The 22,634-nt window shown below is 42.4% G+C and overlaps 1 protein-coding gene across 4 annotated transcripts in view; it reads right to left on the reverse strand.

Moving 5' to 3' along the window:
• The window catches only part of brsk2a (BR serine/threonine kinase 2a), a 485,481-nt gene that overhangs the window by 427,162 nt on the left and 35,685 nt on the right, over window positions 1-22,634 (reverse strand). The gene's annotated exons all lie outside the window — the stretch shown is intronic.

Below are 22,634 nucleotides of genomic sequence, written 5' to 3' on the forward strand. Positions count from 1 at the left end.
TTCAGCAATCAAACTCTTCTCATGTTACTCTGTAGGCTACAGACTGATTCAAAGCATCCTCTTGGAGGAAGTTTAGTCAGTAGCTAGAGTGGTAATGCAAGAGTGCCATCTTCCTGCATCTCACATATGCCTGTATTTATTGAACTCTGCCTGCTGGAGCCTTGGGGCACACTCTGTCATATCCAAAATGGAATGTCATGCCACTCCACCTCTCATGCCATTTGACTACACCTGTACATTACCTGTAATACATTACATAGATGGAAGTGACTTCATCAGCCACTGGAGACTTGAAGACAGAACCTCACCCAGAGAGACGTGCATGTCCGAGTGTGGTCAGACAGCCAAATCCATAGAAATACAATAGAACGCTAATTCTGGGACTGCTGAAATTGTACCAACAATTTTTAATGCGGTTGTTATGTGGTTGTACTCTACACACAACTTCTTGTAATTTGATACGTAAAGTGTAGGCATACTGTCTTTATAAGCAAATCAATGATAGCCTATATACAGCAGAAAATGTTGTAAATTTGTAACAAACACACCCATCGATGTTTTGTTGTTGTTGATAACACTCAAGCTGGCAATGTTTGTGCAATGTCCACATGTAGCTTACACCTGTACGGATATTCAATTTGGGATTTGTACCCTGGGAATGATCTAACAGCGGACATAAGGAGAGACAAGACAAAACTAGCCAGTTATAGAATATTGTGTTGACAGTTGAGCTGACTGATGACAGGGTATTTAACGTGCAGTTGTTGATATTGTTTGCACAGTACCATGTCTTTAGGCATGATGTGCTAAATCACATCTCACAAACACACACCCTCTTCTCTCTGTCTCAACTTCCCTCACCCTTCACTTATGCCTAACCCAATATTTTTTTCAACTAAGCTTAGCTTTACAGTCTGACATTTCTCAGAGAATGTCCAGCAATATGACCACAAGACACTCCAGAAGCTTACACCTGTAGGGACATGACTCACATGTAGCCTACACCTGTAGGGATATTAGTTCTGGGATTTGTCTCCTGGGAAAGACGTAACAGCGGACATAAGGAGAGACAAGACGTAATCAAACTTGAAGTTGCAAGCTACTTTCACAGCAATGTGTTGTAGAACGAGTGTCTGATGAAACACATTCCAGACACCGGTACTTGCTATCTTGGCATAACTGTGATTTGACAGAGAAATATCAGCTAGCTAGATAGGCTAGCCGGCTGTAGCTATCCGCAAGTTGTGCTAGCTAGCTAGCTGCTATCAGGTTGGCTAAACGCAAGATCAGTATAGGATTTAGAAGTGAATTAGTAGATCATCTTGAGATGGCAAGTCAGTAAGGAGGGGAGAAGTCCTCAACTTCAAAATCTCTCTCCATAGGAAAGCTAGCTTAGCTCACCTCGCGGTCACTAAGTTACTCACTACTGCCCTTGTTTGTTTGTTGTGATTGAATATCAAACACACACCCAAGGAACATCCACATTAAACCACACCCCAATACAACTCTTGTTTGGGCTTCAGTAATGGCTGCCGCATTTCTTAATGAGCCCCGTGCAGCTCACCTTTAAAACGTGTTCTTCCCACACCTGGGTCAAAATACGAAGCACGTCAAGAATAAATATAATCTATTCATTCTCAGATTGTATTCAGAGATGTCAATGAATACTTTAAAAACATATGGTTTTAGGTGAGCTTGACTTAGCTTGGACTTTGCACTTTGGGACTTCCACTGGTTCCATTGTGCCAGACAGGGAAACTAAATCAAGTTCAGACCTGTGGGGGCGATGAATCCCTCTGCTGTCTATGTGTCATCTGTAATGGATTCATAGTGTCTAATTAGTTTCCTGCATTTCCGGTAAACCTGTAGTGATCGGATGATGGGGACAGGCTTCTCTATAAACTCCCACCTGCTACTAACAAGGGACATGACAGGGAGATCGAGGGGGTATTTGAAACGACAGTGAATGCTGACAATTAACAATTCACCACGTTTTGGTTGCATGCATTTGTCTAATAGAAAAGCCTAATGTCTAATAGAAGCCCGCTCTGAAAAGCACTTCTGTTTCTTTCTGTTGTTGAAACCTAATTTTCAACTGGAATTGTAGAGTAGACATCACCTGCAAAAGACACTAGTGCATTTTTTTTGCATATCACCCAATATCAAGCACACAAAGAAAATTCCAGGGTATCCTAAACCTGTCTCACCTTAAAATCCCCCTCATACAGTCCTCTACCACCCTCCTCAATGTCAAAGTTGTCAACATACAGTCCAAGGGCAAGGCTCCATCAAAAATATATTCAAATGTCTAGATTCAAGGTCCCCAAAGTGTCCCGAAACACCTCAAAGGTCTGTGTGTGTGTGTGTGTGTGTGTGTGTGTGTGTGTGTGTGTGTGTGTGTGTGTGTGTGTGTGTGTGTGTGTGTGTGTGTGTGTGTGTGTGTGTGTGTGTGTGTGTGTGTGTGTGTGTGTGTGTGATCTGCAAGTCTGGCATCATGCCAACAGCCTCCCACCACCTGAAGGCATGTCTGTCTGCTCTCCTCTGACTCCATCCTTCCATCTCTCCCTCTCCACTCATCTTCTACTTCACTGATCCTTCACACTTTTTCATGTCGAGTTGAACTGTATTGCTGGAAAAGCTCTGAGAATTGACCACCAGATTAGCATAGGACATTCATCTCAAAAGCACACCTTTTAATGCAACAAACACAAATACACACAGTCCTTTTATACATAGGCAAACATAGACAAAACACATCCTCTTCTTGTCTCAACTCCCCTCACACTTCACTAATGCCTAACCCAATATTGTGTTTTACTAAGCCTAGCTTTACAGTAAGATATTTCTCAACAGTATGACCACAAAACATTACTCTACAGAGCTAACACCTATAGGCACATGACTCAAAGGTAGCCTACACCGGTAGGGATATTAGTTCTGGGATTTGTCCCCCGGGAAAAACAAAGTTGACAACATCACCTGCAAAAGACACTAGTGCCTTATTTTTGCATATCACTCAAAATCACGCACCAAAAAATTTCCAATTTCCAAAAAATTTGACTTCATTAGCTTTGGTTGCTGATGCTTATATGGTTGAATCATCAGCATACATGGACACACATGCTTTGTTTAATGCCAGTGGCAGATCATTGGTAATAAAATAAAAGAGTAGAGGGCCTAGAAAGCTGCCCTGTGGTACACCACACTTTACATGTTTGACATTAGAGACGCTTCTATTAAATAGATAGCTCTGAATCCATGATTGGCAGATAATGAAAAGCCATAACATATACTGTACGTTTTCTAAACAACAGGTTATGGTCAAAAATATCAAAGGCTGCATTGAAGTAAAACAGTACAGCTCCCACAATCTTCTTAACTTCTTATGGCTGCAAGGCAAAGTGTTGAGTAGCCAGTGAAATCGTGCCCATTTCAAACGGCCTCCTACTCAAATCTTGCTCGTACAATATGAATATTATTATTATTTTTGGATAGAAAACACTTTCTAGTTTCTAAAAGAGTTGGAATTATTTCTCTGAGTGAAACAGAAGTTCTTCTGCAGCACTTTTCCTGACCAGGAAGTAAAATGTCAGAAATCGATGCTCTTTTCAATTTGATGCCTATACATGGTCTTAACACTTAGGAGTCTGCTGACAATCTATACGCCTTCCTATTGGTGTAAAGAGGATGTCAGAGAAGAAATTTTTCTGCTCATCTTGTTCTGTGGTGGAAAAAAAACTATTTCTTTGTCCTGACCGTCCACTTCCGGTACTCTGGAGGAAGTGGGATGGACTTCTGTTTTGCCTTGGTAACGAACGGCTAACGTCTCCGGGTCTAATTTTTTTTGCTACATGTGACCATATCATCGTAATGTATGTTTTTTCAATATAGTTTAATCAGATTATTGAAACTTTATTCGGGAGTTTTGCCGTGTTCCATCCTCTGACTGTGTTAACGTTGGAGAAATTTATGCCACTACGCTAGTGCCAATGCTAATTGAAGAGGGACATTTGCCATTCTGAATCGAAACAACGACTCATCTGGACAGAGGACACGTTCTTCAACATTCTGATGAAAGATCAGCAAAAGTAAGACCCATTTTATGATGTTTTTTCATATATCTGTCGTGCATGTGGACTGGCCGTGGGCGCCCAATTATTTCTGTCTATTGTAGCTACGCTAATATAGCGATACATTTTGTTTGCGCTGTAAAACATTTAATAAATCGGAAATATTGTTTGGAATCACAAGATGCCTGTCTTTCAATTGCTGCAGACTATGTCTTTTTCAGAAATGTTTTATGATGAGTAATTAGCTATTTGACGTTGGTGTCTGTAAATATTATGGCTGCTTTTGGTGCAATTTCAGATTGTAGCTGAAATGTAAACTATGGTTTATACATGAAATATGCAAATTTTTCGAACAAAACATATGCTATACAATACATATGTTATCAGACTGTCATCTGGTGAATTTGTTTCTTGGTTAGTGGCTATTTATATCTTTATTTGGTCGAATTTGTGATAGCACCTGATGGAGTAAGAAACTAATGGAGTTGTAAAAAGTTGTGTCTTTTGCTAACGTGGTTAGCTAATAGATTTACATATTTTGTCTTCCCTGTAAAACATTTAAAAAATCGGACATGTTGGCTTGATTCACAAGATGTGCACCTTTCATCTGGTGTCTTGGACTTGTTAATGTGTGAAAGTTAAATATTTAAAAAAAAATAGATTTTGAATTTCGCTTCATAATACAGTTTCTTCTTCTTTTTGTTGAGTCACATTATTTATCCATTTGCAGTAAGTCAGATGTGCAGCCAGACATATTAGCTACTCCTTTGACCCATCTAAATCAACCATACACTTCCTCGTCAATCCATGGAGCCTTGAGAATTCTAACAGTCAGTTTCTTATCAGGTGCATGTGTATCAATAATTGGAATAAGCAATTTCATAAATTCATCAAGTGGAGCGTCTGGAGAGCCTTCTTAATCACATCTGACCAACAAATATTTTTAACAACATCCACATAAGAGTCACAGCAAAATATTTCATATCATATCTCTTCTACACTATTTTAGGTCCAGCTTTTGGAACTTTGGTTTTCCTGGATATAGCCACTATATTGTGATCACTGCATCCAATGGGTATGGATACAAAGTTCTACAGTATCGGTAAAAATGTGATCAATACAAATGGATGATCTTGTTCATGTAGCGTTTGTAAATGTAAGTAGGTTGATTAATAACCTGCACCAGATAACAGGCACTGGTTACAGTGAGAAGCTTCCTCTTGAGCAGACAGCTTGATGAAAACCAGTCAATATTCAGGTCACCAAGAAAGTAGACCTCTCTGTTTACATCACATACACTATCAAGCATTTCACACATATTATGTAGATACTGGCTGTTAACTTCTTGAGAATACAGGGGGTGCTGTTTTCGCATTAGCATAATTTCCTCTACAGATTAAACTGCCTCTTATTCAATTATTGCTCTTACTATATGCATATAATTAATACCATTGGATAGAAAACAATCTATAGTTTCTAAAACCGTTTAAATTTTGTCTCTGAGTGAAACAGAAGTCATTTGACAGCACTTTCCCTGACCAAGAAGAAGAATGCAAGATGTGTATGCTCGCTTCAACGCTCTGCCTATATATGGTCACGCCAACTATGACCCGAAACACACTTCATTCGTCTTCCTCTGGGTGTCAAGAGGACGTCAGAGGAGAAATGTTTTGTTTATCTTGTACTGACGTGAAATAAGGCCTATTTCTTTGGCGTGACCGACAACTTCCGGTTCTCTGAATCGCGCGATTTGGAGGTGCGATTGTCTACTGTTTTGCTGCCGTTACGGATGAAAACTATCTCCGTCTCGAAGTTTGTTTGATACATGTGACCATATTATCTTAATGTATGTTTTTTCAATATAGTTTAATCAGATTATTAGAATTTTTTCGGGAGTTTTGCCGTGTTCCGTTCTGTGACTTTTTTTACTTTGGCCAGTCGACCAGTACATATGCTAAATGAAGAGGGAAAGTTGCCATTATGAATGGATTGAACGACTCATCAGGACTAAGGACACCTTGATTAACATTTTGATGAAAGATCAGCAATAGTAAAACCCAATTTACGATGTTATTTCATATATCTGTTGTGCATGTGAACTGGTCGTGGGCGCCCAGCTGGTTCTGGCTGGTGTGGCTATGCTAATTTAGCGCTACATTTTGTTTTCGCTATAAAACATTTAATAAATCAGAAATATTGTTTGGATTCACCAGATGTTGGGCTTTCAATATCTGTACGCTGTGTATTTTTTCTGAAATGTTTTAAGATAAGTAATTACTTATATGACGTTGGTCTCTGTAATTGTTCTGGCTGCGTCGGCACTATTTCAGATTGCAGCTGCAATGTAGAACTGTGATTTATACCTGAAAAATGCACATTTTTCAAAAAAAAACTATCCTATACCATAAATATGTTATCAGACTGTCATCTGATTAGGTTTTTTCTTGGTTAGTGGCTATCAATATCTTAGTTTAGCCGAATTGGTGATAGCACCTGATGGAGTAAGAAACTGATGGAGTTAGAAAAGTGATGTCTTTTGCTAACGTGGTTAGCTAATAGATTTACATATTTTGTCTTCCCTGTAAAACATTTAAAAAATCGGAAATGGTGGCTTTATTCACAGGATCTGTATCTTTCATTAGGTGTCTTGGACTTGTGATTTAATGATATTTAGATGCTACTATTTAATTGTGACGCTATGCTAGCGATGCTAATCAGTGTGGGGGGGGGGGGGGGGGTGGGGGGTGCTCCCGGACCCGGGGTAGGTGCTCGTTAGAGGTTAACACTTGGCGGCATATAATAAGAATTTGTTCTTAACTGACTTGCCTAGTGAAATAAAGGTTACATTTAAAAAAAATACAAATAAAAAAAACATGTAATATAGCAACACCCCAAAAGAAAAGGCTTTAGCTGTGCCGGGTGAACCTGCAACCACAACACTTCAATAACACCTGACAGAAGATATTCTCTAAGCATTACAGGGATGTGGCTCTGAATATATATACAGCAACACCTCCCCCATAAGCATTCCTGTCTCTTCTATAAATGTTATTACCTTGTATTGCTACTGCTGTATCATCAAATTAATTTTCTAAGTGAGTCTCAGAAATGGCTAATAGACAAATGTTAGTTATTGATTTAATGAATCTTATTTCTAAGGCTACATATATTAATATGGGCTATTTCAGCCCTTTTCTGGGTAGCTTATCAGAGATAGACATCATATGGAAATGAAAAAACAAAATGTGAGAAGGAATTATACAACGAGCAAATTGATGATGTGGTTGGAATGTGATGTTGCTGCTATGAAAGTGAACTGTGTGTGCAGGTGATCAGGGTGATCATTCTGCCGATTCCGTTGAAAAACTTTTCTTAAACGGAAGCAAACGGAACTAAACGAGGATAAACCAACCAGAATTTGTCCAATAGAAACTCTTGTTTGCAACTGTTTGGACTAATGATTACACCCTAGATCAGCTAGATTTAGGCAAAGTGTGCAAGGCAAGATCTGTTTCACCTGTCCTTGTGCTTGTCTCCACCACCTCCAGGTGTCGCTCATCATCCCCTGTGTATTTATCCCTGTGTTTTCAGTCTCTCTGTGCCAGTTCGTCTTGTTTGCCAAGTCAACCAGTGTTTAGCTCCTAGCTCCTATTTTTCCCAGTCTCCCTTTTTCCTAGTCCTCCTGATTTTGATCCTTGCCTGTCCTGACACCGATCCCGCCTGCCTGACCATGCTTCCTGCCCTGACCTCGAGCCTGCCTAATGCCCTGTACTCTTTGGACCCTGACCTGGTTTATGAACTCTCGTCTGTACCTTACCTGCCTTTTGCCTACCCCTTGTGTTATAATAAATATCGGAGCTCAACCATCTACCTCGTGTGTCTGCATATAGGTCTCGCCTTGTGCCCTTATAGTACGAACTGGCCATGACAGACCCTACAGACTTGGACCAGCTCCATCACGCTGTCTCCCTGAGTGAGACACCATTGGGAAGCATGAGGAGCTACTTCGGGACTTTTTGGAAGGGCTTCATTCTCTGGCAGAACGCCAAGACCAAGGGTTCAAGCGGTAACGGAACAAATCGGTGAATTAGCTCATAGGCAGCACTCCGCATCTGAGACCTCCCAACCACTCAGTAACCTCTCTACTAGTGATCGATTTGTTCAACCTACCCCGGCTCCCCGAGAACGCCGCTTACCTCCTCCGGAGCGTTATGGTGGTGATCCTGGTACCTGCCGGGCATTCCTTTCCCAGTGCTCCCTCATTTTCGAACTTCAGCTCTCTTCGTTCCCGTCGGACCAATCAAAGATAGTTTATTTAATTACGCTAATGTCCGGAAGGGTGCTCTCCTGGGCGACGGCTGTGTGGGAGCAGCAATCCGCTGTGTGCCATAGCATGGAGGAATTTATGGCAGAGGTGAGGAAGGTTTTCGATTCTCCGGTGCCCAGGAAGGAGGCAGCTCATAAACTACTGCAAGTACATCAGAACTCCCGTAGTGTGGCAGCCTATGCAGTAGATTTTCGTACATTAGCCGCCGAGAGATCCTGGAATCCGGAGGCTCTGTTCGACACCTTCCTCCACGGACTGTCGGAGGGGATAAAGGACGAGCTCGCAGCTCGGGAAATACCATTGGACCTCAATTTCCTCCTTGCCCTTTCGATTAGGATTGAAGGGCGCCTATGAGAACGCCGGTGTGAGAAGAGGTCGGGCCTGGGGATCACTCGTTCATCTGCTGATGCTGGCACACGTCCTAAGGAATCCGGAAATCCCCGAAGTGTGTATTTCTGAGGAGAGCCGTAAACACACGAGGTCCCCCGAGAATCATTGACGAAGGGTGAGTTTGCTACTTCTGAGCCCATACAACTGGAGAAGAGCTAGATGATCGATTGGGGAACGCTCACGTAGACTGAGTTCTAACTGTTTTCTGTACTGTGGGGGTGCGGGACATTATATATCCATCTGCCCTGTTAAGAAACCTTTTTCTCTAGTGGGTACAAGTACTCTGGTGAGCCAGACTGGGAGTCCCCTAATTCCCATCACCCGCACACCTTTTTTTGTGATTCTGCTGTGGGGGAGACCTGTCTAAGTCTCTCAGGGTGCTCATTGTCTCTGGGGCTGATGAACGTTTTATGGATGCTACCATAGTTTCTGAATTAGGTATTCCCACCTTCTCTTTGTTCCCATGGATGCGAGGGCACTGGACTGCCGCTCAGTTGGAAGAGTCACCCATAGCACAGTACCCGTTCACATCCGGGTTTCGGGAAGTCACAGTGAAACAATACAGTTCCGCCTCATCGAATCCCCCCATGTTCCTGTTGTCTTGGGATTTTCTTGGCTCCGAAGACACAACCCTGTTATTAACTGGACCACGAGTTCTATCCTGGGTTTTGCCTTAAAGCGGCGCAGCCTTCCCTGAGACGTCCTCCTCAGGGCTCCGAAGCCTCGGATGCCGCTGCCATTCTCACAGAGTAGCATGACCTCCTGGAGGTCTTCAGTAAGGCACATGCTACTACTTTCTCTTCCCCAGCATCGTCCTTATGATTGTGCCATTGATATCCTCCCCGGCACCACACCACCTCGTGGTCGGCTATATTCTCTATCCGGCCCGGAAACCAAGCCCATGGAGGAGTATATTGAGGATTCTCTGGCTACTGGAGGCATCCGTCCGTCTGCATCCCCTGCCGGCGCAGGGTTTTTCTTTGTGGAAAAGAACGACAACACCCTGCACCCGTCGGGTATAGGGAAAATGTGAGTATCATGTAGTAGCCTAAACCTATCAATGTTACAGCTGGGTGATTGCAATAAGAATGATATGTCATCCAATATGCTGTAACAGAAATAAGACCATGCTCATAAAAAAAATGTCCTCCCTAATCTTAAACGTCACCGACCGCCACTGGTGTGTGTTTGTAATCCAAGTGCATTCTCACTGCAACAGAGTGGGTAATCCCTGAGCATTCTCACTAGGGCAGGGAGAAGTAATCACACTAGCACTAGCTACTAGCTGCCCCCTTCTCTCTATCTAGTCCCAGCAAACATGCCTAGTTCCTCTCTCTCTCGCTCTCTCTCTCTCCCAGCCACTCTCGTCTTCCCTCTGCCTTCATTCAGCTCACTCTCGCTCTCTCTCTCGTCCTCTCTCTCACCCTTTCTTTCTCTCCCCACATGTCTCTCTCTCCACGTCTCTCTCTCCACATCCCTCTCTGTGTCAGTTAGCACATAAAATCACCCTTTGAATCCCTTATTCATCTGAGTCCTGATCCTCTATGCATAATGTTAGTAAGGATCACTTCTTATTCTGAAACATCCCTTCGGGGGTGCTTCAATTTTCTCAACTACAGACTGTATCCTAATGTAAAGGCCTGGCATCTCACAGGACTACATTTTTTTAACGTTTTTTATTTAAGCAGGATGTCATGTTGAGACTAGGTCTCTTTCACAGATGAGCCCTGCATGAGCACATCAATAAACAACAATTACACTATACATCTCTATAAACACATCAATTACACAAAACACGAAAAGCAAAATACAATCAGATGAAACAAACACATTCTTCAGTAAAAAGGCCCTCTAATATCTGCCTGAATTGCCCTAGAGGCACCAAATCCTCCAACTTTAAGACATTTTAGAGATCATTACACGCAAGAGGGGAAAAAACACAAAAAGCAGATTTACCTAACTTGGTGGAGATTGAAGGGATCTCCAGAGTTAGCCATCCCTGAGTTTGGTTATGGTAACTTGTATGTCAGAAGGTTAAAGGGATAATGCAGGATTGTAGCATGCTAGCAGATACCATTTTGCATGCTAGCAGATACTATAGACGTACAGTCATTATGCTAACGCTAGCGCAAGTTAGCAACTTCCTTCAAACTGCACGCAGAGACATAAAAATGGTATGACTCTGGGGAAGTAGATAAAGGGCCCAATTGACAACATTGCAAAATTGGTGTGTATCCCATACTGTTCAGACACACGCGGGCAGAACGGCTGTTCAACTTCAGACGAGACCCAAACGGAGGCCACCATCATGTTCGAGAGAGTCTCATCTTTTCATAGAGGGGTCATAACAGGGCAAACCATTCAGCCGCTACAGACGATTCTGTGAGAAGACCGATTTTCGGGATGTCTCATGGTCTAACAAACACCGCTCTAGCTCTGTCACTTTTCACCGCAGATGCTGAAGTGCGACATAGGTGGATTGAGACGCATCCAATGCAAAAAAAAAACAGATATCTAGTTTAAAAGTACACATTTTTATGGGGATTGTTTAATTATGGTAATTCGTTTTGCGCCATAGGGGGTTAATGGAAATAGTGAAAAGAACCGGACCAAGAATCAATCCCTGCTACACGCAGCCTGGTCCATGCCAATTGATGAAAGCCTCTGAATAAGTCATTCGTGGTCCAAAGTGTTGAAGACTTTAGACAGGTCAATAGAAAGGGCAGCACAGGGTTTCTTCTTCTCCAAACAATTAAGAACGTCATTTAAAAACAAAGAAGCAGCAGAGATGGGGCTACGACCTGGTCTGAAACCTGACTTGTGTACATTTAGAATACATTTCATAGTTACAAAGGATCTAAGTTGAGTATTTACCAAGGACTCTAGAATTGTTCCTAGGTAAGAACATTTGGAAATGGGGCAATAACTATTTAGGTCACACAGGACACCACCTTTGTAGAGGGAGAGTAAATGGGTCGCCTTACAGACCCCGGGGATGGTACCAGAAATAGTAAAAGGTAAATAATGTGTCAAAGATTCTACAATCAGAGGAGCAGAAAGCTGCAGCAAGAACAGCTCAACCAAATCAGCCCCAGTGTTTGTTTTACATCAATCTTGCACAAGGCAACTAGCACATCACAAGTAGAAAGTTATTGAAAAGAAAATAAAGATTCACTAGAAGTTGATCGGAACTTCTATCGAGCCAACTTGAGGCTGGGAGAGGGGCATGCAGTCGACTGGCTGACCAGGTTCAATTAAACCACTATTTATTTCAAATAAAAAGCTTACCGAGATAAAATTCTGATTCTACCTTTACACTCGTTCCTGTATACGGATTGAAAATGGCACTGATAAGAGCCTAAATTGGAATGCAGTGGCTGTACAGTAACATGCTATACATGGCGTCAGAGCTCATGGTCGGCGCATCTCAGCGCTGTATGGTTTTGAATAACACACGTTCTGAACTTGAGAACCGCATGCCACAAGAAGTCCCTCCCGCTAATTGATCAACTTTGGCACACAATTTTTTTTTTCACCTTTATTTAACCAGGTATGCCAGTTGAGAACAAGTTCTCATTTACAACTGCAACCTGGCCAAGATAAAGCAAATCAGTGCAACAAAAAACAATACAGAGTTACACATGGGATAAACGAAAGTAAAGTCGATAACACAATAGAAAAATCTATACACAGAGTGTACGAATGGAGTAAGGAAGTAAGGCAATACATAGGCCATAGTAGCGAAGTAATTACAATTTAACAAAGTAACACTGGAGTGATACATGTTCAAAAGAGCAAAAAAGTTAATAAAAACAATATGGGGATGAGGTAGGTAGTTGAATGGGCTATTTACAGGTGGGCTGTGTACAGCTGCAGCGATCGGCAAGCTGCTCAGATAGCTGATGCTTAAAGTTAGTGAGGGAGATATGTCTCCAACTTCAGCGATTTTTGCAATTCGTTCCAGTCATTGGCAGCAGAGAACTGGAAGGAAAGGCGGCCAAACGAGGTGTTGGCTTTGGGGATGACCAGTGATATATACCTGCTGGAGCACGTGCTACGGGTGGGTGTTGTTATGGCGACCAGTGAGCTGAGATAAGGCGGAGCTTTACCTAGAAAAGACTTATAGATGACCTGGAGCCAGTGGGTCTAGCGACGAATATGTAGCGAAGGCCAGCCGACGAGAGCACACAGGTCGCAGTAGTGGGTGGTATATGGGGCTTTGGTGACAAAACGGATGGCACTTTGATAGACTGCAACCAGTTTGCTGAGTAGAGTGTTGGAGGCTATTTTGTAAATGACATCGCCGAAGTCGAGGATGAGTAGAATAGTCAGTTTTACGAGGGTATGTTTGGCAGCGTGAGTGAAGGAGGCTTTGTTGTGAAATAGGAAGACGATTCTAGATTTAATTTGGGATTGCAGATGCTTAATATGAGACTGGAAGGAGAGTTTACAGTCTAGCCAGACACCTAGGTATTTGTCCACATATTTTAAGTCAGAACTGTTCAGAGTAGTGATGCTAGTCAGGTGGGCAGGTGCGGGCAGCGATCGGTTGAAGAGCATGCATTTAGTTTTACTAGCGTTTAAGAGCAGTTGGAGGCCACGGAAGGAGTGTTGTACAGCATTGAAGCTGGTTTGGAGGTTTGTTGACAGTGTCCAAAGAAAGGCCAGATGTATACAGAATGGTGTCGTCTGCGTAGAGGTGGATCAGGGAATCACCCGCAGCAAGAGCGACATCATTGATATATACAGAGAATTGAACCATGTGGTACCCAAATAGAGAAAGCCAGAGGTCCGGACAACAGGCCCTCAGAATTGACAAACTGAACTCTGAGAAGTAGTTGGTGAACCAGGCGATGCAGTCATTTGAGAAACCAAGGCTGATGAGACTGCCGATAAGAATACGGTGATTGACAGAGTCGAAAGCCTTGGCCAGGTCGGAAAAGATGGCTGCACACAGTGCGATTCAAAATGGTCAGTGATCTGTTTGTTAACTTGGCTTTTGAATACTTTAGAAAGGCAGGGTAGTATGGATATAGGTCTGTAACCGTTTGAGTCTAGTGTCACCCCCTTTAAAGAGGGGGATGACCGCAGCAGCTTTCCAATCTTTAGGAATCTCGGACGATACAAAAGAGAGGTTGAACAGTCCCTTTGTAATAGGGGTTGCAACAATTGCGGCGGATAATTTTAGAAAGAGAGGGTCCAGATTGTCTAGCCCAGTTGATTTGTACGGGTCCAGGTTTTGCAGCTCTTTCAGAACATCTGCTATCTGGATTTGGGTGAAGGAGAAGCTGGGGAGGCTTGGGAAAGTAGCTGCGGGGGGTGCAGAGCTGTTGACCGGGGTTGGGGTAGCCAGGAGGAAAGCATGGCCAGCCGTAGAGAAATGCTTATTGAGCATCTCAATTATTGTGGATTTATCGGTGGTGACAGTGTTTCCTAGCCTCAGTGCAGTGGGCAGCTGAGAGGAGGTGCTCTTATTTTCCATGGATTTTACAGTGTCGCAGAACTTTGGGGAGTTAGAGCTACAGGATGCAAATTTCTGTTTGAAAAAGCTAGCATTTGCTATCCTAACTGTGTGTATTGGTTCCTGACTTCCCTGAAAGATGCATATCGTGGGGACTATTCGATGCTAGTGCAGTACGCCACAGGATGTTTTTGTGCTGGTCGAGGGCAGTCAGGTCTGGAGTGAACCAAGGGCTATATCTGTTCTTAGTTCTACATTTTTTGAAAGGGGCATGCTTATTTAAGATGGTGAGGAAATTACTTTTAAAGAACAACCAGGCATCCTCTACTGACGGGATGAGGTCAATATCCTTCCAGGATACCCAGGCCAGGTCGATTAGAAAGGCCTGCTCACAGAAGTGTTTTAAGGAGCGTTTGACAGTGACGAGGGGTGGTCGTTTGACCGCGAACCCATAACGGATGCAGGCAATGAGGCAGTGATCGCTGAGATCCTGATTGAAAACAGCAGAGGTGTATTTGGAGGGAAAGTTGGTCAGGATAATATCAATGAGTGTGCCCATGTTTACAGATGTAGGGTTGTACCTGGTGGGTTCCTTGATGATTTATGTGAGATAGAGGGCATCAAGCTTAGATTGTAGGACGTAGGATGTAGAAAACAAAGAAAACCCTTGAATGAGTAGGTGTGTCCAAACTTTTCACTGGTACTTTATATTTGCAAAAGAATATGGGGATTGGAAGTGATGCAGACAATTACATTGATGGAAGCTACAATATATCTGCAATATTAAAGTAGATCTACCCACAAAAAAAAAAAAAAATCCAAAAATATCACCATGTATCCTGCCCCACAAAAGGATCCAGCGTGCTTGACCATGTATACACAAACATCCATGGAGGGTACAAACCCATCCTCCGCCCCCACTTCAGCCAATCGCTCTGCTACTACAGCCCACCTACAAGCAGCAACTCAAGAGGGAGCCACCAACACAGAGAATAGTGAGGCATTTGACAGAGGAGGCAGACTCAATACTGGAGGATTATTTAGAGAATACTGATTGGAATACACTACATGACCAAATGAATGTGGACACCTGCTCGTCGAACATCTCATTCCAAAATCATGGGTATTAATATGGAGTTGGTCCCCCGTTTGCTGCTAAAACAGCATCCACTCTTCTTGAAAGGCTATCCACTAGATATGAAAGGCTATCCACTATCCACTGCACATTTGTGGCCTGCTGGAGCTCATTTTGCAGGGCACTGGCAGTGCACCTCCTTGCACAAAGGCGGAGGTAGCGGTCCTGCTGCTGGGTTGTTGCCCTCCTACGGCCTCCTCCACGTCTCCTGATGTACTGGCCTGTCTCCTGGTAGCGCCTCCATGCTCTGGACACTACGCTGACAGACACAGCAAACCTTTTTGCCACAGCTCGCATTGATGTGCCATCCTGGATGAACTGCACTACCTGAGCCACTTGTGTGGGTTGTAGACTCCGTCTCATGCTACCACTAGAGTGAGAGCACCGCCAGCATTCAAAAGTGACCAAAACATCAGCCAGGAAGCATAGGAACTGAGAAGTGGTCTGTGATCACCACCTGCAGAATCACTCCTGTTTTGGGGGGTGTCTTGCTAATTGCCTATAATTTCCACCTTTTGTCTTGCTAATTGCCTATAATTTCCACCTTTTGTCTATTCCATTTGCACAACAGCATGTGAAATTTATTGTCAATCAGTGTTGCTTCCTAAGTGGACAGTTTGATTTCACAGAAGTGTGATTGACTTGGAGTTACATTGTGTTGTTTAAGTGTTCCCTTTATTTTTTTGAGCAGTGTACTTCTCCCCATCCTAGCAACTGTTGTATGAATATGTTTTGACCATGACAGTTTACAATACAGGAATAGTCCAAGCAGTTTAGTCTCCTCAACTTGCTCAATTTCCACATTATTCATTTCAAGATTTAGTTGAGGTTTAGGGTTTAGAGAATGACTTGTCCTTCTTTGCCACCCATTCTGAAATGAACTGCAGCTCTTTGTTAAGTGTTGCTGTCATTTCAGTCACTGTGGTAGATGTAAATTGAAGATATGGCAAATAGGAGTGGCAAGATCGTCCACCCTTATCCTCAATAATTTTCCATCCAAGTTGTCAGACACCGGAGGCTTGTCATTGTTGAGAGACAATAATAATGTTTTACTTACAGAATTCAACATTACAATGCTTGTCTTTCATAATTTGGTCAGATATACTTGGATGTGTAGTGTCAGTGTTTGTTGCTGGCATGTCATGCCTAAGTGTGCTAATCTTGTTAATGAATTAATCATTAAAGTAGTTTGCAGTATCAGTGGGTTTTGTGATTAACTTAACTTGCCTTTTTGCCCAAAATATAACTTATGCTGCTCCAAGGCTTGTTACTATCATTCTGTGTCATTTATCTTTATTTCATACTGTATTTTCTTTTTCTTTTTATTCAGTTTAGTCACGATTTCTCAAATTGCAGTAAGTTTGCTGATCGGTTCATCCCTCTGAACTGTACAATTTTTCAATTCCTCATCAATCCACAGGGAGTTAATAAATCCTGTCTAGCCCTGGGGCCATTTTGATGTCAACAAAAGCTACAAAAACACTATAAATATGCACTTACCATCCGAATAACTTCATCAGAAGGCACTCCCAGGATTCACAGATCGACAATAAAATGACTGAAAAGTTCCATAAAGCCCATCATTTAGCCACTTGTTAGCATGTTCATCCCAGGAATCCATTTCATGACGCACGAACAATCCATCCAGACAAAAACTCAAAAAATTCCGTTACAGGTCGTAGAAACAGGTCAAATGATGTTTGCAATCCATATTTACTAAGTGTTTTACATTAATCATCAATAAGGATCCAACCGGAGAATTTCATTGTCTGAAGAAAGAGCATTGGAACGAGGGCTCTCTCTCTCCCTCGCGCGCAAATCCTGACTGAGAATTCTGACGACCACTCACTAGAACAGCTCCCATGAGCCCCTCCTTTATAGTAGAATAATAAGACTAAAATCTAAAGATGACGACATCTAGTGGAAGCCCTAGGCAGTGTTTGTTCGGTCATATCTAGACGGGGTACCATTTGACACTGTTTTGAAAATCGACTTCTCATTTCCTGTTTTGACCTCTTCTCAGGTTTGTGTCTGCCAAATGAGTTCTGTTATACTTACAGAAATAATTCAAACAGTTTTAGAAACTTCCGAGTGTTTTCTATACAATATTAATAATAATATGCATGTATTACCTTCTGGGACATAGGAGGAAATTTCGTTTGGGCATGCAATTTGTTCAAAGTGGAAACACTGCCCCCTATCCCTATGAAGTTTAACAGTTTTTACAGTCATTTTCTTAAAAGGGTGCATGCTCATTAGTGACTTCGATAAGCAATGTCATAAATGTGTCAAGTGCAGTGTCTGGTTCGTGGTCATTACACACCACGGACCAACACATATTATTCACCTAAACAACACAGGAATCACTACAAAACGTATTCTATGACCTCTTATACACAATATTATGGCTGATATATTGTGATCACTACATCCGATGGATTTGGATACTGCTTTCAAACAAACTTCTGTAGCATTACTAAAGATGTGATCAATAGATGTTGATGATTTCATTCCTATACTGTTTGTAACTATCCTGGTAGGTTGATTGATAACCTGAACCAGGTTGCAGGCACTAGTTACAGTTTGATGCTTTCTCTTGAGTGGGCAGGCTGAAGAAAGCCAGTCAATATTTAAATCACCCATGAAATATCTCTCTCTATGGATTTCACATACATTATCAAGCATTTCACACACTATCCAGCTTCTGAATGTTAGCACTTTGTGGTCTATAGCAGCTTCCCACCAGAATGGGCTTTAGGCGAGGCAGAAGAACCTGTAGCCATAGTACTTCAACAGTATTTAACATGGGATCCTCTCTAAACTTTAGAGGAATGTGGTTCTGAATAAAAAACAGCCACACCTCCACCTTTGGAACTTCTGTATTTTCTGTAGATCTTATACAGTTCCTTGCAAAAGTATTCACTCAATAGGCATTTTTCCTATTTTGTTTCATTATAACCTGTAATTGAATTTTAATTTCATGTCATGGACATACACAAAATAGTCCAAATTGGTGAAGATCTGGTGCAACCAATTACCTTCAGAAGTCACATAATTAGTTAAATAAAGTCCACCTGTGTGCAATCTAAGTGTCACATAATTTGTCACATGATCTCAGTGTATATATACACCTGTTCTGAAAAGGTCCCAGTCTGCAATACCACTAAGCAAGGGGCACCACCAAGCAAGCGGCACTTTGAAGACCAAGGAACTCTCCAAACAGGTCAGGGACAAAGTTGTGGAGAAGTACAGATCAGGGTAGGGTTATAAACAAATATCAGAAACTTTGAACATCCCACTGACCACCAATAAATCCATTATTAAACATTTGAAATGATATGGCACCACAAAAAACCTGCCAGGAGAGGGTCGCCCACCAAAACTCATGGACCAGGCAAGGAGGGCATTAATCAGAAAGGCAAACAAAGATAACCCTTACGGAGCTGCAAAGTTCCACAGCGGAGATTTGAGTATCTGTCCATAGGACCACTTTAAGTCGTACACTCCATAGAGCTGGGCTTTATGAAAGAGTGGCCAGAAAAAAGCCATTGCTTAAAGAAAAGAATAAGCAAACACGTTTGACGTTTACCAAAAGGCATGTGGGAGACTCCACAAACATATGGAAGAAGGTACTCTGGTCAGTTGAGACAAAAATGTAGCTTTTTGGCCATCAAGGAAAACGCTTTGTCTGGCGCAAACCCAACACTTACCCCAAGAAGACCATGTTTTTCATCGGCAGGGACTGGGAAACTGGTTAGATATAAGATAAATTATAAGCAGCATTAACAAAATGCAGTCCAGCCAGAGGTTTCTTGAGGACAGCCAACCATGTCAGTGGTACAGACTTGCAACCGTTTGACACGAGGCTAGTGCTACATAGGGGACATTGGCTGCGCAGATACTCAACTGCCGATAACTGATATTTGTATTTATTTGCTTATTTGTCTCCCCATTAGATTTTGCAGAAACAGCAGCTACTCTTCCTGGGATCCACAAAAAACACAAGACATGACAAGTAACAAAACACTGATAGACAAGGAGTCACACAAATTTTAAATACAAACACTACCACAAAAAAATTCTGTGTGTAGATTGTGTGTGTTATGGTGTGGTAGAGTGTGTCTGTTTGTTTGTGTGTCATTTCACAGTCCCCATTGTGCCATGAGAGAGAGGCCTGTTCTGCAAGGTATTTTTTATTTATTTATTTTTTAACAGGGAAGACATTATTAGTCACCTGCCGCCGAATAGAACAGGTGTAGACCTTACAGTGAAATGCTTACTTATGAGCCCCTAACCGACAGAGCAGTTTCAAAAAATAAGGATAAGAATAAGAGATAAAAGTAACAAGTAATTAAAAAGGAGCAGTAAAAAATAACTATATATACAGGGGGGTGTCAGTAGAGAGTCAATGTGCGGGGACACCGGTTAGCTGAGGTAGTATGTACATGTAGGTAGAGTTAATTAAAACGGCTACGCATAGATGACAACAGAGAGTGGCAGAGGTGTGGAGAGGGGAGGGGGAGCAATGTGAATAGTCTGGGTAGCCATTTGACTAGATGTTCAGGAGTCTTACGGCTTGGAGGTAGAAGCTGTTTAGAAGCCTCTTGGACCTAGACTTCGATGAGAAATCGGTGAGAATGGGGGCATGCTCGGTCCTCTTTTTCCTGAAGTCCACAATCATCTCCTTTGTCTTGATCACGTTGAGGGAGAGGTTGTTGTCCTGGCACCACACAGCCAGGTTGCTGACCTCCTCCCTATAGGCTGTCTCGTTGTTGTCGGTGATCAGGTGTTGGAGTCCTGCCTGGCCGTGCAGTCATGAGTGAACATGGAGTACAGGAGGGGGCTGAGCATGCACCCCTGAGGGGCCCCTGTGTTGAGGATCAGCATGGCGGATGTGATGTTACCTACACTTACCAGCTGGGGGCGGACCGTCAGGAAGTCCAAGATCCAGTTGCAGAGGGAGGTGTTTAGTCCCAGGGTCCTTAGCTTAGTGATGAGCTTTGAGGGTACTATGGTGTTGAACACTGAGCTGTAGTCAATGAATAGCATTCTCACATAGATGTTCCTTTTGTCCAGGTGGGAAAGGGCAGTGTGGAGTGCAGTAGAGACTGCATCATCCGTGGATCTGTTGGGGCGGTATGCAAATTGGAGAGGGTTTAGGGTTTCTGGGGTGATGTTGTTGATGTGAGCCATGACCAGCCTTTCAAAGCACTTCGTGGCTACAGATGTGAATGCTACGAGTCAGTAGTCATTTAGGCAGGTTACCTTAGTGTTCTTGGTCACAGGCACTATGGTAGTCTGCTTAAAACATGTTGGTATTACAAACTCGGACAGGAAATGCGCCCTTTATAATACAATGTAAATATACACATTATATACATTGGCGTGCCTAGCTTGTAGAGTCATACCCAAGAAGACTCATGGTTGTAATTACTGCCAAAGGTGCTTCAACAAAGTACTGAATAAAGGGTCTGAATACTTATGTAAATGTAATATTTCAGTTTTTAATTTTTAATAAATTAACAAACATTTATTAAAACTTTTTTAGCTTTGTCATTATGGGGTGTTGTGTGCAGATTGATGAGGGGGAAAAACGATTTAATCAATTTTAGAATAAGGATGTAACGTAACAAAATATGGTAAAAGTCAAGGGGTGTAAATACTTTCTGAAGGCACTGTATATATTAAAATACAAAAACACAGTCATGGTAAGCACATATATAACATCACAAATGACCCAGAAAATCAGTTACATTCCTCCAACAACAAAAAATCACCAATCAATACTTTAAATTGCCCGAAAGGCACTCATTAAGAACATACTGAGCGGAAAGATGTTATGGGAAAAAGAGATGACGAGTGTGTGATATTATACGTGTGGGGTGGGCATCAGTGTGCATGCCTGCCTCCCTGCGCACGTGCGTGTATCAGCTTTAATTGAATCCCTGTCTATTGAACCCTCTGCAGGTCCAAGACACTGAGGCTCACCCAGCTCAAAAATTCCCATTTGCTGCCTGTGAGATCTAATCGGCCTGCAAGAAATTACACGTACCTAAGTTACATGGCTGCCTGATCCTCCAGGGATACCATTGCACAACACAAAGGAGATGCCTCTAGACATTGATCTAAGATCAGTTTCGTGTGTTGTGGCCCAATGGTAAATGTTATTTAAGAAGTTAAAACGTGTCCTAGATCTTTGGGCATTAGGGCAAATAGGAATTTTGTCCTCCAAGCGATACCTCCATTACACAACAGAGGATAAGTGCCCCTAGACACTAATGCGCAGTTGACTCATAACCCGCAGTCCCTGCGGTTATATCAGAGAGGCAGGTGGGTTTAGAGTCATGAAATATTGTGTGCATAAAGGGCTGGTTTAATAAAGAGAAAACAATACATTCATTATTTTTAGGCTATCTGTCATTACTGCGTAAGTGTAAGCTTTACGGCCTAACTGTACACGCCAAATAGTCTAGACACTAAATCGCCAAATGCTTTTGGGAACGGGTAGAAAAAGTTAATGTAGATCCACTGAGGCAAAAAGGACAATGTCATAGTTTAACTCAATAAGAGAAAAGCTGTGAAATGGACAGTTGATACTAAAGAGAAGAGCCAGAACAGTAATGTTTGGGAAAGATTTGGTGAAGTGGTAAAAAATAGGATGATAGCAGTGTTGTGTAACACAAGCAATGGACATTAGACCTATGGAAATCTGTTCTTTGGTCTGATGAGTCCAAACGTTTGATTTTTGGTTGCAACCGCCGTGTGTTTGTGAGACGCAGAGTAGGTGAACGGATGATCTCCGCATGTGTGGTTCCCACCGTGAAGCATGGCGGAGGTGTGATAATGCTTTTCTGGTGACGCTGTCAGTGATTTAATTAGAATTCAAGCCACACTTAACCAGCATGGCTACCACAGCATTCTGCAGTGATATGCCATCCATCTGGTTTGCGAATAGTGGGACTATCATTTGTTTTTCAACAGGACAATGACCCAACATGCTTCTATATCTGCATTGCTTGCTGTTTGCTGTTTTAGGCTGGGTTTCTGTATAGCACTTTGTGACATCTGCTGATGTAAAAAAGGATTTATATATACAGTTGATTGATTGACAAACCTCCAGGCTGTTTAAGGGCTATTTGACCAAGAAGGAGAGTGATGGAGTGCTGCATCAGATGACCTGGATTCCATAATCACCCAACCTCAACCCAATTGAGATAGTTTGGGATGAGTTGGACCGAAGAGTGAAGGAAA

Source organism: Salvelinus fontinalis, chromosome 9 (genome assembly GCF_029448725.1).
Source record: "Salvelinus fontinalis isolate EN_2023a chromosome 9, ASM2944872v1, whole genome shotgun sequence".
NCBI classification, from domain to species: domain Eukaryota; kingdom Metazoa; phylum Chordata; class Actinopteri; order Salmoniformes; family Salmonidae; genus Salvelinus; species Salvelinus fontinalis.